The sequence below is a fragment of the Dermacentor albipictus genome, chromosome 10 (genome assembly GCF_038994185.2).
Source record: "Dermacentor albipictus isolate Rhodes 1998 colony chromosome 10, USDA_Dalb.pri_finalv2, whole genome shotgun sequence".
Classification (NCBI taxonomy): domain Eukaryota; kingdom Metazoa; phylum Arthropoda; class Arachnida; order Ixodida; family Ixodidae; genus Dermacentor; species Dermacentor albipictus.
The window spans coordinates 39,550,026-39,563,012 of NC_091830.1; the positions used below are offsets into that span (position 1 = coordinate 39,550,026).

Consider the following 12,987-nt stretch of genomic DNA (forward strand, 5'->3'; position numbering starts at 1 on the left):
GACGGGGCAGCTGACGACTAAGCCTTGACAAACAAACGCTGTCACCAAAGCATGCGACAAGAACAGGCTGAGCTTTTTCACGTCTGTTTATTCGTTCTGCAAGAATGTTGCCATATTACCCGAAAAAAAAGAAATGCACCACAAAGTCGTCGCAATTTCCTATTGTAGCTTAAGGAAGCGCAATATTGGCCCCTTTGACATCACAGCGACAGTTGGACCATACGTCCTGAAATATCGATTTTCATAGCTGCACTTCCTTTCGTACAAACGATTCGGTGCAGGAAACGAAGATTAGAGGCCCTACGAATTCGGTTTGCGCCACCGCATCTCAAGAGGAGGAACTGCAGTAAACAGTGGTATGATCAACGGCTTTCTTAGGCGTACTGCTTTTGAATGTTATGAATATGTTTTATATTTCTTTTCAAACTGCTCTTCTCACGCGTGTGCCAAATTCAATCTGCACCCCAAGAACGCTTGTCAAAATTAAGCTCGAACCTTATGTGCGAATTCAGTACAACTGAACTTCCATCATCGTCATATTTGTTTTTGTTGTTGCTGTGAAGCAGCGATGCTGGCCTGGAATTTCACTCGTAATCGAGGGTTTCACTCATACTCGAGAGATTAAGGCACTTCAGCAGCAGGATTACACGCGTCACATCCAAGCGCCAGTGTCGTTATTATGAGCGGCTTTCCAATAGATTCTGCACGGAATTGAGCAAGGAGATTTGGTGGTTCAAGCTTTATCGAGTGAAAGAAAAAAAGGAACAAGAAACACGCCAGAGGAGGGCATGTCAAGCGTCGATACCAAGATTGTCGAAATTGAACCCTTGTTGTACCGATCTCTGAGATTGAGCTGCGGACACGGAAAGCACATTAAAGCAAAAATGAAGATTCCCTGACAGTGAACTTTATTAAAAAGAAAGAAAAAATATTGAAGACTCGGAAAGCCCAACGTGTTTCTGAAGTTCCTCCTCGAGGTTTGTCTTTTTGGTCGGCTCAATAACTCCCGTTTCATTTCAGCCTTTTCACCTTCTATACGGGACAACTCACACAGGAGATGAGTAGCTTTGCAGACTAGGACTTCCGAAAACTGAGACTTGTCTTCATTCTTCCTTTTTTTATAGGTGTGGTGATGTTATTTACGTGTTTATTTCAGTTCATTTGACCCGACGCAACCAGGACGCCAAGGCAAAGAGCAAAAATAAAGTACAAAGAAAACATTTGCACTTTATTTGTACAAATGTATCATTTGTGCAAATACAAAACATTCTAAACCAAGAAACTAGCGCTGCGCCGCCTCGGATATTATCAGTCTGGTTTCCTTTTGTTTTTCTTTGGTTATGTGTTGTATTGGTGTCGTTTGGACACGTGCTTATAAAATCTGAATGTCTGTAAAAGAGATATTATCGTGTCTAAAAATAGGAAAGAAGCTTTTTTAGTGCACTGCATGTGTTTCGCTTTGTCGTTCGTATCTGGTTCTGGAGTGGCTTATTATATGCATACCTGAAGTTTGAAAATGTGCTGTCGCGGGCTCTAATTCCAAAGGTAAAGGACCCAGCTGCTAGGCAACAACGATGAAACATTTTTGAAAACGTAATGCAGTGGGTAATTATCATCCCACCAGCTGTCTTCTATTGCTGTAGAACCTTGAATATGTCAAAAAGGACTATTTCCTGCCTTCCAATTTTAATTACGTATTATTTCACAGGTGGCGATTAATTGGCAGCGCTTCTGGCCGTTTCGTTTAAAGAAGTAAATGTTCAACTAAGTATGCAAAGCTTTATTCTTAATGTCGAGCAAACACAAAACAACTTTGAGAACGTTATCGCGCCTAATGTCGCCGCGATTGATATTTTCGGGACTGCTTAGTGTACGACAATAAAAAAAGTGTGTGTGGGCTAGACACTATCTACACGTAAAGTGGAATCATTTATACTCTTCGTAAATGGCTTGGCGGGCTCAAGGTTGTCATTGAACGAAGGTGACTACACTGACACGCATTTCTCTATTGTCTTTGCGAAGATCGGAAGTGCAGTCAGATGATTAATTTGCAGACGGTTCTCGGCGTGCGACTGTATTTCATGTGTCCAATTTATGCGCTGTTTCGACTAGGCGGTCTGCTTTCAACTCGGATGCATGAAAGGTAAAGTTGCAATGTATGAATCGCCATTTTCCTAAACATAAGATTTCAAGAATTGGACCCATTTCAAACGCAAGATTTTTCGGTCGTGCCTGCCTTTATGTTTGCTGGTTGTATTGATCTATTACGCTTAACTTGCAGGCGTGGTGCGGTGTCCCAATGGGTTTTCATGCTTGGCTGCATTGTCTATCGACTTCACCGTCACGTTACCAGCAATGATCACACGGGAACATTAATAACAACACTGACAACACGGAAACGGCAACACCGCTCATTACGACAATATATGTATATAGGTGCGCCATTGCATCGGCTCGTTCATGCTACAGGTAGACTAATTCGGATCAGCCTGTCTTACAAATAACGCATGGAACCTGCCCCTATTGTCTCTTTTATTTATGTCGGTTTTCTTTCTGACTTAGCTTACACCGTGTGTCTTTTCCTGCTTAGTGTAATAGATATCAGCCAGGAGGTTGCAGCACCTGTGGCGACCCACGAGAAATCGGTACGCTGGGACGGTCCGAATCGTTATGAACGGGAATGATCCAGCTTTCCGCTTCCGCCTGATTGGACGCGCAATTCATATCTGGTTGTCTCGACCGGATTCCCTCGAACTCGGGCAGGATATTAATAACAGGGCGTCAAGCGGAAGCAAAGAAAAAAAAATGTTGTTGTGGGCATTCCTGCTAATACGATTCCTGATGTAGCAGGAACACAGCGCTCCCACTGATGGTACGAAGTGTTCCTCTACCGCTACACGGGCGCTATGTCTCGTATGCTTGGTACAAGCACTTTGTGTAGGTGACCGCTGAAATGTTGCAGAGGTACTTATGTCTCATCGCGTGCACTGAATGCGAAAGCAGTAGGACTCTTATGCGCGAGACTTTTCACAAGATCATGTGCTCGAATTGGGCAAATGCAATTTTGAGGGTGGCCCATCAAAATTTTGGGGGATGGGCCAAGTAAATTTTGGCAATGGGCCAGGCTGTTTTTCAACGGGGGTGAACTTAGTTTCCGAATTGGGCGAGGTCAAGTTTTTTTGGGGTGTGGACCACAGCGTCCGTCCTATACCGTGGCTGTTCACCGTTGGATTTCCCAGTGCAAGCCGTAGCAGGGCCGACGCCGGAAGAAGACAAGACCACCCATTTGGCGCGCGTTAAAGAACAAGAGATGGTCAAAACTTATTCCGGAGTGCGCCACTAGAGTGTGCCTCATATTCATATCTATGACTCTGGCCTGCAATACTCTAGCATTTATTATATGTAACCTCGCACAACAAACTGTCAGGTTAGCGTATATTGTAAAATTTTTCGTTCTCCGCATATTCGAATGCGAAAAGGAGAGCACTTAGCTGCCCGTAAAGGAACTCCAAGTCGCCAAATATGATCCGAAGTATCCCACTACAGCGGGCCTGATAATCAAATTTAGGTTTCGACATGTAAAACATTTAGTTTTTGAATATTTACTATATACCCACCCACTATAGTCAAGCTACGCGTTTCGCCACTTCAATAATTTTTAAATCCGTAGGTACATGTCCACATTTATCGCGCCCATTAATAAGCAACAGTCCTATAGTTTCACGCCGAATGTGCTGTGATCGCGGCCACAATACCGCACGCTAATCCGCTTAGCTGGCGGCCGCTAACACCATTGCGATGTAAGAGCGCGAAGTACCCCGGATTTCTCTTCGGGATAGTTCAGGGCTCCTGAAATCATTTAGCGGAAAGCTTTCTTGGTGGTTAGTTAAGAAAGCGGCTGATCCAAGAGTGAGCTGAAATCCTGCGAAGACTACCTTGTTTGAGTTAGAAAGATTCTTGTACATCATCCGTGGATCAAGCAGTGCAAGATGGAAGTTAGGTATGAAACATTTTCACTCGGAAACACATGGTACGAAAGATATCAGCATTTTTGTGCATATATATATATGGGACCCTCTGAAAGTAAAAAAGCAAATGCCTGATTTCGGCTCTGGAAGTTGGTCTCATGTCATTGTGAAATCCCGATTGAAGAAAGCCTAGGCGCTGTGGCAAGTAAGACTGCCACGTGTAAGCAAGGCAACGTTCTTATATTCAATGGAACTGACCCAGGCAGTATTACCACAATGCAGATTGACAGAGAAAGCCTGTAACACTGTACAGGCATTCTCTTGAGTTTCATACCTATGTAGAGAAATTACGAAGAGGTGGAAGGGTGAGAACAGTTGTAATGAGTACGACAGTGGCGTTTAGTCCAATTCGCGCATTGTGATGAAATGTGACCGATGTACTCGTGTTTTCATCTTTACTACACACACGAAGTGGCTGAATATGACGTAAGCACGAAATAGCTGCGTCTGCACCGAAGCTAACTAAATGAAGGTGGCTGATGAGGAATTCTTCAAATATTTACCTTGAATCAACCGTCTTTATTTAACGTAGGTTTTCATCCTCATTTATATGACGCATAGGTTGCAATACTGTATCAATTACTATATTTGACTTTCCGCGGGACGTACTGACTCACTCATCCGACCAAGGTACCTATGGAGTTGTTTGCATAAAAGTAATTGAAAAAAGAAATATTCTAGACGATTACGCAAGGGAGATTAAAAAAGATCAGCTTTCCAGTGCAAGCACTTAATTATTAACTTTTGTAACAATTCTGCAAGTCAATTCATTCACAGCATGCGGATGTGCAAGAAACTTATGCTGCCAGAATGCAACCGTATGTAATAGTCTTTCTTCCACTTGTAGTGTTTATTTACAGATTTCTTCGCTGCGGCATTCTCAACAATCTAATGACGTCACGGATTCGAAACTACGGAAATTAAGAAGCCGATGCCCTTGCAGAACCTTGTAACGAATGCCTGAGCAGGCAGAAAATGAAGCAGAATATAAAGGGCAGATTTCTTGCACAGCATATTCTGCAATATAAAAAAAAGCTATTCTGCCGCCTGCACTTTTTCATAGTCATTTTGGTGAATTTGTCATTTCCTGCCTATTTTGTTCTGTTTTTTGTGCGGAGCAGTCTTTTATTTTGGTTTTCTGCTGGTGGTTCTTTTTCTTGCCTTTTCTTTCCACTTTTATGGGCAAATGTTCCAAAAAGACAACTAAAAGTATTCAGACTGTGTAGCCACCCGAAGGCCTCAAAGAGCCTCCATCAAGGAAGAGGCTATTTAGCGCTTCCTTAAAGGCTTCTTTTCTGGGTCGGATCATTCACCAGCCTATAAACCCGGAAGTCCAGTGCGCGTAGTTACAGCCGTCCACATGCCTTCCAGAAGAATCCACACGACTACTTTCTTGCAACGTAATGAGGCTGAAAGCCTTAGGTATTCTTTCAGGAAAGTACGCCATAGAGTAAAATGTAAGAAAAAAAGATGAGAAATACTTTTACAATACCTTGAAACGCTTTCTTTATAAACATTGCCCCCAAGGCAGTTTCCGCCTGAGACCGAAGCAGTAGCGGGAACCGCTTCTTTATAAATCAGTGCAGAATTCCTAAACTGAAAACGTGAGCAGTTGCTCAAGGATACTGAGTTGCGAATAGTCCAACCATATCAAAAATAACGTCCCAAGGTACAAGACCGAAATTCAGTCGAGTGATAACTTGCAGCATTGAATAAGCAATACGATGGAACGAGTAGCTTTGCTGCAGCAGTAGGCGCTCCGCACATCCATATTATCGACTCGGACATTCTATGCACACTTTGAGTTAAGTGCTGTAGTGCGCCACGGCCTATCACCAACTGAATAGTTCGGTGGGGCACCTGTGCGCACAGCATTGCGGTGCTTTCTGCTTGCTATTGCCATTAGCATTATTTGCCAACTTCAGCCTTATATCTATCTATCTATCTATCTATCTATCTATCTATCTATCTATCTATCTATCTATCTATCTATCTATCTATCTATCTATCTATCTATCTATCTATCTATCTATCTATCTATCTATCTATCTATCTATCTATCTATCTATCTATCTATCTATCTATCTATCTATCTATCTATCCTCTTACGCCGACCCCGTGAGCCAAGTTGACTACCAGCTTAGACCACGAGGTATGGCACGCTCATGGTCGCGATGTCGTCATGTTCGTTCCATCGTGGTCGCTCCAACTTAGCGATCCGACTCTCGCCATGCCGTCCTCCTTACGCCATCGTCGTCATACAGTCGTCATGCATACGGTGTCACACCGCCATGGTGTTGCCTTCGCGGTCGTTCCCTCATCGCTACTCCAGCTTCATCATCATACCTTCGTCATGACGACAATCAAATAATCAAATGGAATATATGGTAACAACCCCATAAAGCCTGGTCGTACAAGAAGGGCATCGATACTTGAGTACAAGATTTATTGAAATTTATGTAAGAAAGTGCTTGATGTAACTCGGATTTCAGTTGAAGATTATCGTTCCAAACCTATAAGCCAGCTTTTTTATTTTCTGTCAAACCTCACCTCAACTGGCGTACAAATAATTTGATAGTACATTAACCAAATGGCTCTCGCGTTGCATGTCAAGTTTCTATATTCCGCTGCGGAATCCGCAAAAGAAGGTGCTCAAGAACGACCCTGCATGCATGCATTTCTGCGAATTACCACCTTGGAAAACGTGCGTGACCATGTGAGCCAGAAAAGGTCATCCGGGGCATGAAAACTGTGAGGAAGCGTCCGCAGTAGTTGGGTGCATTACAAGAACGAAAATACTCGCCTCTGCCCAATTGTAAATTGCTGCGCGCGGACTCATCTGTCTCAAGAGGCGTCCCGCATAAGCGCGTGCGGGAAAGTTGCAGTGCGCGGCTCGCACACTGTGAATGATTACCACGTGATGGGCGCCCTTTGTGCGCCTGCGCCGCTCCATTATCGTGGAGCGCTACGCAAGGAAGAATGAGCAGACTCGTCAGGAGCGAACGAGCGGGTGCACTAGCTCTAACTTTGGTAGGACCCACGAAAAGAACGCTCAGATTTTTTTTTAGTGAAAAAGAAAAGAAAAAAGAAAAGATGTAAATGAAATACGTGGTGCGTGGGTCTGTCAGTGGTTTTGCTTGAGCAGGCCTGTTAGATTTGAGTAAGGAAGGCGCTACGAGTGCGCAAGGTTTGTCGGGTCACGATTGGACCAAAAGCTTCATATTTGTTACGTTCCATACAATACATATATATATATATATATATATATATATATATATATATATATAAACACACATAGCGTGCGCGCTCATTCTTCCCCTTTTTCCCACTCCGAACAACTAACCAACTAGACATGATGCCTCTGAGAGAAGCTTGATTCACTGACGCTGTAGTGTTGCAAACTCTTATTTAAATACCCTAGAACGATCGTCAAATTTCTGACAATTCAAGTGGACGTTGGCGTTCAGTTGAAGCTCTATATCATATCCTGTTTCGCGCCTGATGATTCAAGCATGTCGTCTCCCTGCGACCTCATCGCGGCAGCAAACGCTCTTCTCCGCTTGAACGTTGCCTTCCACGCAGGCCAATGGCACTCAATATAAAGAACAAGTGTAATGGGCATCGTTTCCGTTGTTTGAAGCTGGCCGTTGTCCGCCATTGTGTAGCAGTAGCCGCGATCGCCAGGAGAAATGTTCTACGAGCCTGTGCCAGCCCCTAGTGCAAGGTAAACGTTTTTTTTTTCTTTTCAGAAGGGTTGAATCAAGGCTCGAGGCTTTTTTTGTACGATTCGAAAGGAACAATCCTGCATATTTAGGGGCGGTTGAAACTATATGACAATGTCACGACAATATTCAAGTTTAGACACTGTGATACTGAGCTAGGAAGAACTGCTTTGTGGGCTGCCGCATTTGAATGAATTAAGTTGCAAGTCTGTTAGTGCACGCTTCAGGCAATAATGTCGCTTGTAGTGTAAACACCCTGAGTCAAACAGCACGTTCATCATCTCCAGCTGTTGCTGTTGAGTAGAATTAGTTGAGTCGCTTTTAATTCTTCCACTACTGAAACTGTCCCAAGTGCTAAAAGCTGTGCAGACGCTTGAGAAGCACCAGGTCACGAGGCTTTCCAGATTTTCTGTACCAGACTTGCTACTGTAATCTACTATCCCGATGTCTAGTGATTCCGCTTGTACACAGTGCGTCTGTACGCCTTGAAAGTGTGCGTTTGCGTACTTCAGAGGAAGAGTTGTACGCAACGCCCATGTAGGTAGCTCTATACGCTTATTAACAGCTATCTCCCTGGCATGAAGAGAACGTTTTTCTTTGGCTAACTGTTTCTTCCACACCGACATCCTGGAGTTGCTTCGATGGGCTAAAAAGTCAGGGACATTATTACTGTGCATTCATCATGAACTCCTTGGGCTCGGCGGAACTCCGATTTTGCCCTTCGTTTCATAGATGCTTTGACGCATTGCTTCAGCTAGAGCGAAACGTAGTGGGGTCACGCACCGAAAAGGTGCCATTTATGAGTCGTTTGTCAAATGGTTTATGTTTATGGTGTTGTCAAATGTTTATGGTAATGTCAAATGTTTATGGTGTTGCTTCGACCGGGCCCGGCATTGCTTTTTTGGCCCACCACTAATGGATTTGCGCAAACCGAGTCCGGTCGGGCAGTGTCATTACGATTTCAGGCCCGATCCATATCACTTATAAATCAGGTAAAAAATCGCGCGAAACATAACCATCAAAAAAGAAGGCCGTATATTACCGCAAAAACAGCATTACGGAGCCTCACAGCAACGAGATTATGACTATGATTGACAAAAGAACATACAAAGAGCTCGTATGCTTAGTACCTTGATGAATTTGGGTGTATGAAAATACCGCGTTGTTTTAGTCGTGTAACAGTTTCCTTTCTTTTTACCTTGGTGTTTACTAACTCTGAGGAGCAAAAACAGATCAATTATTGACATTACATCATATATAATTCAGTCCAATTGCTCGAAATAGGCTTTTTTTTTTAATATGTTTCCTTTTACGGTCAATGCTTTTCTCCGACCATAAACCTTTTCATTTTTATTTTTTACTCAGCGCGCCTCTATTTTAGCTATCTGGGCCGAATATCAATAAAACAAACCGGCTAATGCAAAGGCTGGCTGAAGCTCTGGCCATGTCGCCCGAGAGGAGGCCGGCAAAATTGTCAGCCTGAAGGTCCTCCACATGTAAGGCAACGGCCCTTTTACGAACGTTCCATGATCCCTTCAAATGGAGAGCTTCGAAGAATGTACACACATCCTGCAAAACCCTCTATTTATTTTAGTCCTCTCCGTTTATAGTTGGCGTTTGCGTGGGGCCAACGACGACGGACGATGTCCATCGTTAGGGCGCCATTAACGAAACATTGGCCCCCCCGACGAATACATCAGAAGCAGTGAGCCGTCACAAACGCTGCATATTTAGGGAAAATTCGGGCCGGATAATACCGGGCGTAGAGACGCGTGCGGGAGAGAGCGAGGCATAGCGAGGAAGACGGGGGGGGGGGGATGTGATATTTAGCATTCGGCGAAACGGGGCGAAAGAAAAGCTATAGAAATACGCTGAGTGGTGGACGAGCGCTGGGCCGATGGCAGGAGACAGGAGTAGGGCAGCCGCCGAGACCCGCTCGGCCGCCGAGGACGACATCCCTCCTCCACGACGCCGGACATGGACGCGTTGCCTCGTGCCGGCGAGCGTGCGCGGCTGAATTATGAACGCCTTCGCGGTGGCGAACGATGCAGCGCCGACGCCGTGGCACGTCGTGCATTCATCCCGGGATTGGTCGGGGCCGTACGAAATGCTAACTACGTATACGTCACCGCAGGTCCGCCAGTTGCGGACGCTGCCACAAAAGGCACTCAACGGGACACGCGTAATTCCACTGAGAAAGGCAGATGCGTACATGTGCACGAGCGTTCTGTCGTTGCGTTGGCCCTCGAGAGTCAACTGTTCTTTCAACGAACTTCAACTGCGCAGACCACGAAGCGAAGGAGCAACACACGTGCCCTTTCGTTTCGTGCCTGCGTGATTCACCGTGGTGGGCACAAAATAACTAGCCCCATTTAGCAATGTCGTCTTCCTAGAACAATAGCTGCTGCGCTATTTTTTGGGGGGACAACGAGAGAGAAACACGACTGAGTAACTGCACGGACATAAAGGTCAGTGGTCAGTGGCGCGGGGAATTCCGTAAGTTTGGTACTCAAAGATGTTGGAGTTCCGGACGGCGCGCACCTTTCGCAAGTGTGCACGCAACTAGACAAGTTTGAGGTAGCCAGCACCGAGACACACGTGTTCTAAGACGAGGGCGCCTTGTTGTGTAACTCAGGGAGCCTAAATCTTTCACTAGCACGGGCTCGTTTCGCTCACCAGTTGGGAAACTCCGTGTGCACGTTTTTTCGACGTCGTTATGTCCGTGCTTTCTCCGTGTCGGCTTTGTTACATTTTCGCAGTAAACTTGATGCCTGCGTAACTTATAAGGAGCTTATCGTATCTGCCGTTACGTTTTACACTTTTCTGGCGATCGTCCGATACACCCGATTTGAGGAAGCACAGCCACTGGACACTTCGTAAGATTTGGCAATTAAGAATACTTGGTATTATGAACGTGACTGAGAGCAATCATTGTCACGTCCTCGCCAACCCCCCTACACCCCCCCCCCCAAAAAAAAAGAGAACTTGATGACATGTACACTCATCAGAAATTGTTCGTTAAAGAAGATACCCTTGAACAACACACACTGATAAGCGCAGTTTCAAGGCTTCAGTAATGATTCAGTCTCATGATAGTGCACTTTGCGTTACATAAATGAGGACAGCCACCCTACTGATTCGCTCGCGTGCGAATCCTCCCACCACCAGTTAAAGCGTTTGCGCATGCGTCTATTTTCTCGCGGATATTTCCCTGCGGCGTTTGGAATGAGGCAATGAGCACTGCATTGCTTGCCGCAATGCGAACAAGTCAAGGTGGAAGGTCCATTCAAGCTGATGCCGCAGTAGTGTAGCTGAAATAGCCGACAATCTTTCTCGTTTCTTCGTTTCGCTCTTCCCCGACACTCGTGCTGAAGGAGACTACAAGAAAAAATTAATGTCAGATATTCGTGACGACAGTACAAAGTCCCACCGTATATGCTGATGGAAAAACATTAGGAGAATGAGTATTCGGCACCACTGTAAGAATTCGTGAAAGTTCCCTGTCGCCGATGCCTTGCCTTTCTAAATCATTTTCTTTTTTCGATGAGTTGTCGCACGACCTTTCACACAGCCCAAGCAGTTTCCGAAGTTCTTCTTTCGGCCTATGGCGGTAGAGGGTGGCTTGGGAAGGAGAGGAGGTGGCAGTTTGCTGGCGCAACTAGTTGGCCGTCGGGGACCCTCCTTGATTTACTAACCCTAAAGACTTCGCGATGCTGGGATCACGTGAATCTCTGAGTAAACGAGCGCTCTCCGCATAGTGACAGATTGCGACGACATGCTACCAGAGCTTCTCTATAGCTGCCGCGAATTGCACACACACGCGACTCCATAGACTTTTACACACGCTTGCACAAGCGAGCAGCATGCAAAAGCGCAGCTTGTGCTTAAACCAGATGCTTCGAAAACAAAAAAAAAAGAAGTCAAGAAAAGCGCCGCTCTCGGGGAGCTGTCATTCCTGGATCGCGACGCGAAAAGCTGATCGTACGTATACGCAAAGAACGCGCCTCCATCTCACCAGGTGTCACGCTTGCATGCGATGCGCGCGATGGAAAAATGAAAGGGCGTAAACTAGACTGAACTCCGAATTGCAAGCAATATCGCGGAGACAAGTAAAAGCTGTCGCGCTTCTCCTCGAGCGAGAATTCATATCGCCCACTCGGTGCGTCAACCTTCAACGTGTTCATTACTACTTTTTTTTTTGTTGTTGTTGAGAAGGGTCGAGAAGGCGAGGGGGTGGAGGGGCTTGTCTGCACTCGAGCCGGGAGCACGTTGCGGATGACAAGCTGAGATTTTCAGGCATTCTGTTCGCGCGAATGAAGTGAGGCTTTCTTTTACGCCTTATACGCGTATCTCAAAAAGAGAGAGAAAACTTGACAGGCAATGAAAGCAGAGGTGCATTAGACGCTCTCGCGTCTTTTCTTTCCCCACACCGTCATTACCAGTTAGGAGGCGTGCAACCAACGGAACTGAGACGCGCACTGGCAGTCCATATCACGTGGACGTGAAAGTCAGCGTAAACATTCACATTTCGTTGACGGGAGCAGTCTAAGCAGTTTGTGGAATACGAAACAAAATATGTACGATGAAACCGAGAAAACGAGTTCATAATATCATCCCGTGCTGGGAGTTCGAGGTGGTCTGAACACCTGCAGTGAACTCCCATGAACGCTGAAAAAGCGTCGTCATTCCAAAAAGTTCATGCATCATGCGGTTCAACCGAAATGAAGTGGGAGCTCATGCGAGAGGCTAGATTGTAATATGCAGACCCACTTCCTCACCATAAACGAGACATGTCCTGTTTCTAAATAAGAGTTATCTTACTTTAATTTGCCATTCGTCCACTAAAGGTAGCAAACGGGGTACATCTCTGGCTTACCTCCTTAATTTCCTTTCCTTTCTTTCAGTATATCAGTATATTTCACTGCGGATGAAGTCACTGAGCACGTGCTGGTGGGCGAGTTGGTAATACATGATTACAAAGAAGACGCTAAATAAGGCGCCACCGTGGTTGGCGCCTACGTGGTTGTCTCGTGTCTTCTTCCTTCATCTGTTGTTTTACTTGGCGCCTTCTTTGTAACCTCCGAATAAGTTATTTAGAAACGCGTTGTTATATTGGCTAAAGAAGGATAGTCGTCTTTCCCGCCCTGACGCAGTACTACAGGCACTTGACAACGTCTATGCATGTTCATAACGCCAGAGTAACGGCAATAGAGCTTTTGAGTAAGGGGCGAAGTTAG

The 12,987-nt window shown here is 45.4% G+C and overlaps 1 protein-coding gene and 1 long non-coding RNA gene across 7 annotated transcripts in view; one reads left to right on the top strand and one right to left on the bottom strand.

The window, feature by feature from the left end:
* LOC135907326 (uncharacterized) overlaps nucleotides 1-12,987 on the bottom strand; it is a 240,408-nt gene that overhangs the window by 183,102 nt on the left and 44,319 nt on the right. The gene's annotated exons all lie outside the window — the stretch shown is intronic.
* The window catches only part of LOC135907323 (uncharacterized), a 175,118-nt gene that overhangs the window by 137,483 nt on the left and 24,648 nt on the right, over nucleotides 1-12,987 (top strand). Inside the window, exon 1 of one of the 5 annotated variants that reach the window (XM_070526491.1) lies at nucleotides 7,544-7,752. The exons of the other annotated variants lie outside the window; for them this stretch is intronic. The gene's annotated coding sequence lies outside the window, so the exon portion shown is untranslated. Of the gene's footprint in view, nucleotides 1-7,543; nucleotides 7,753-12,987 lie in introns of those variants that run through there. 5 annotated transcript variants of the gene reach the window in all.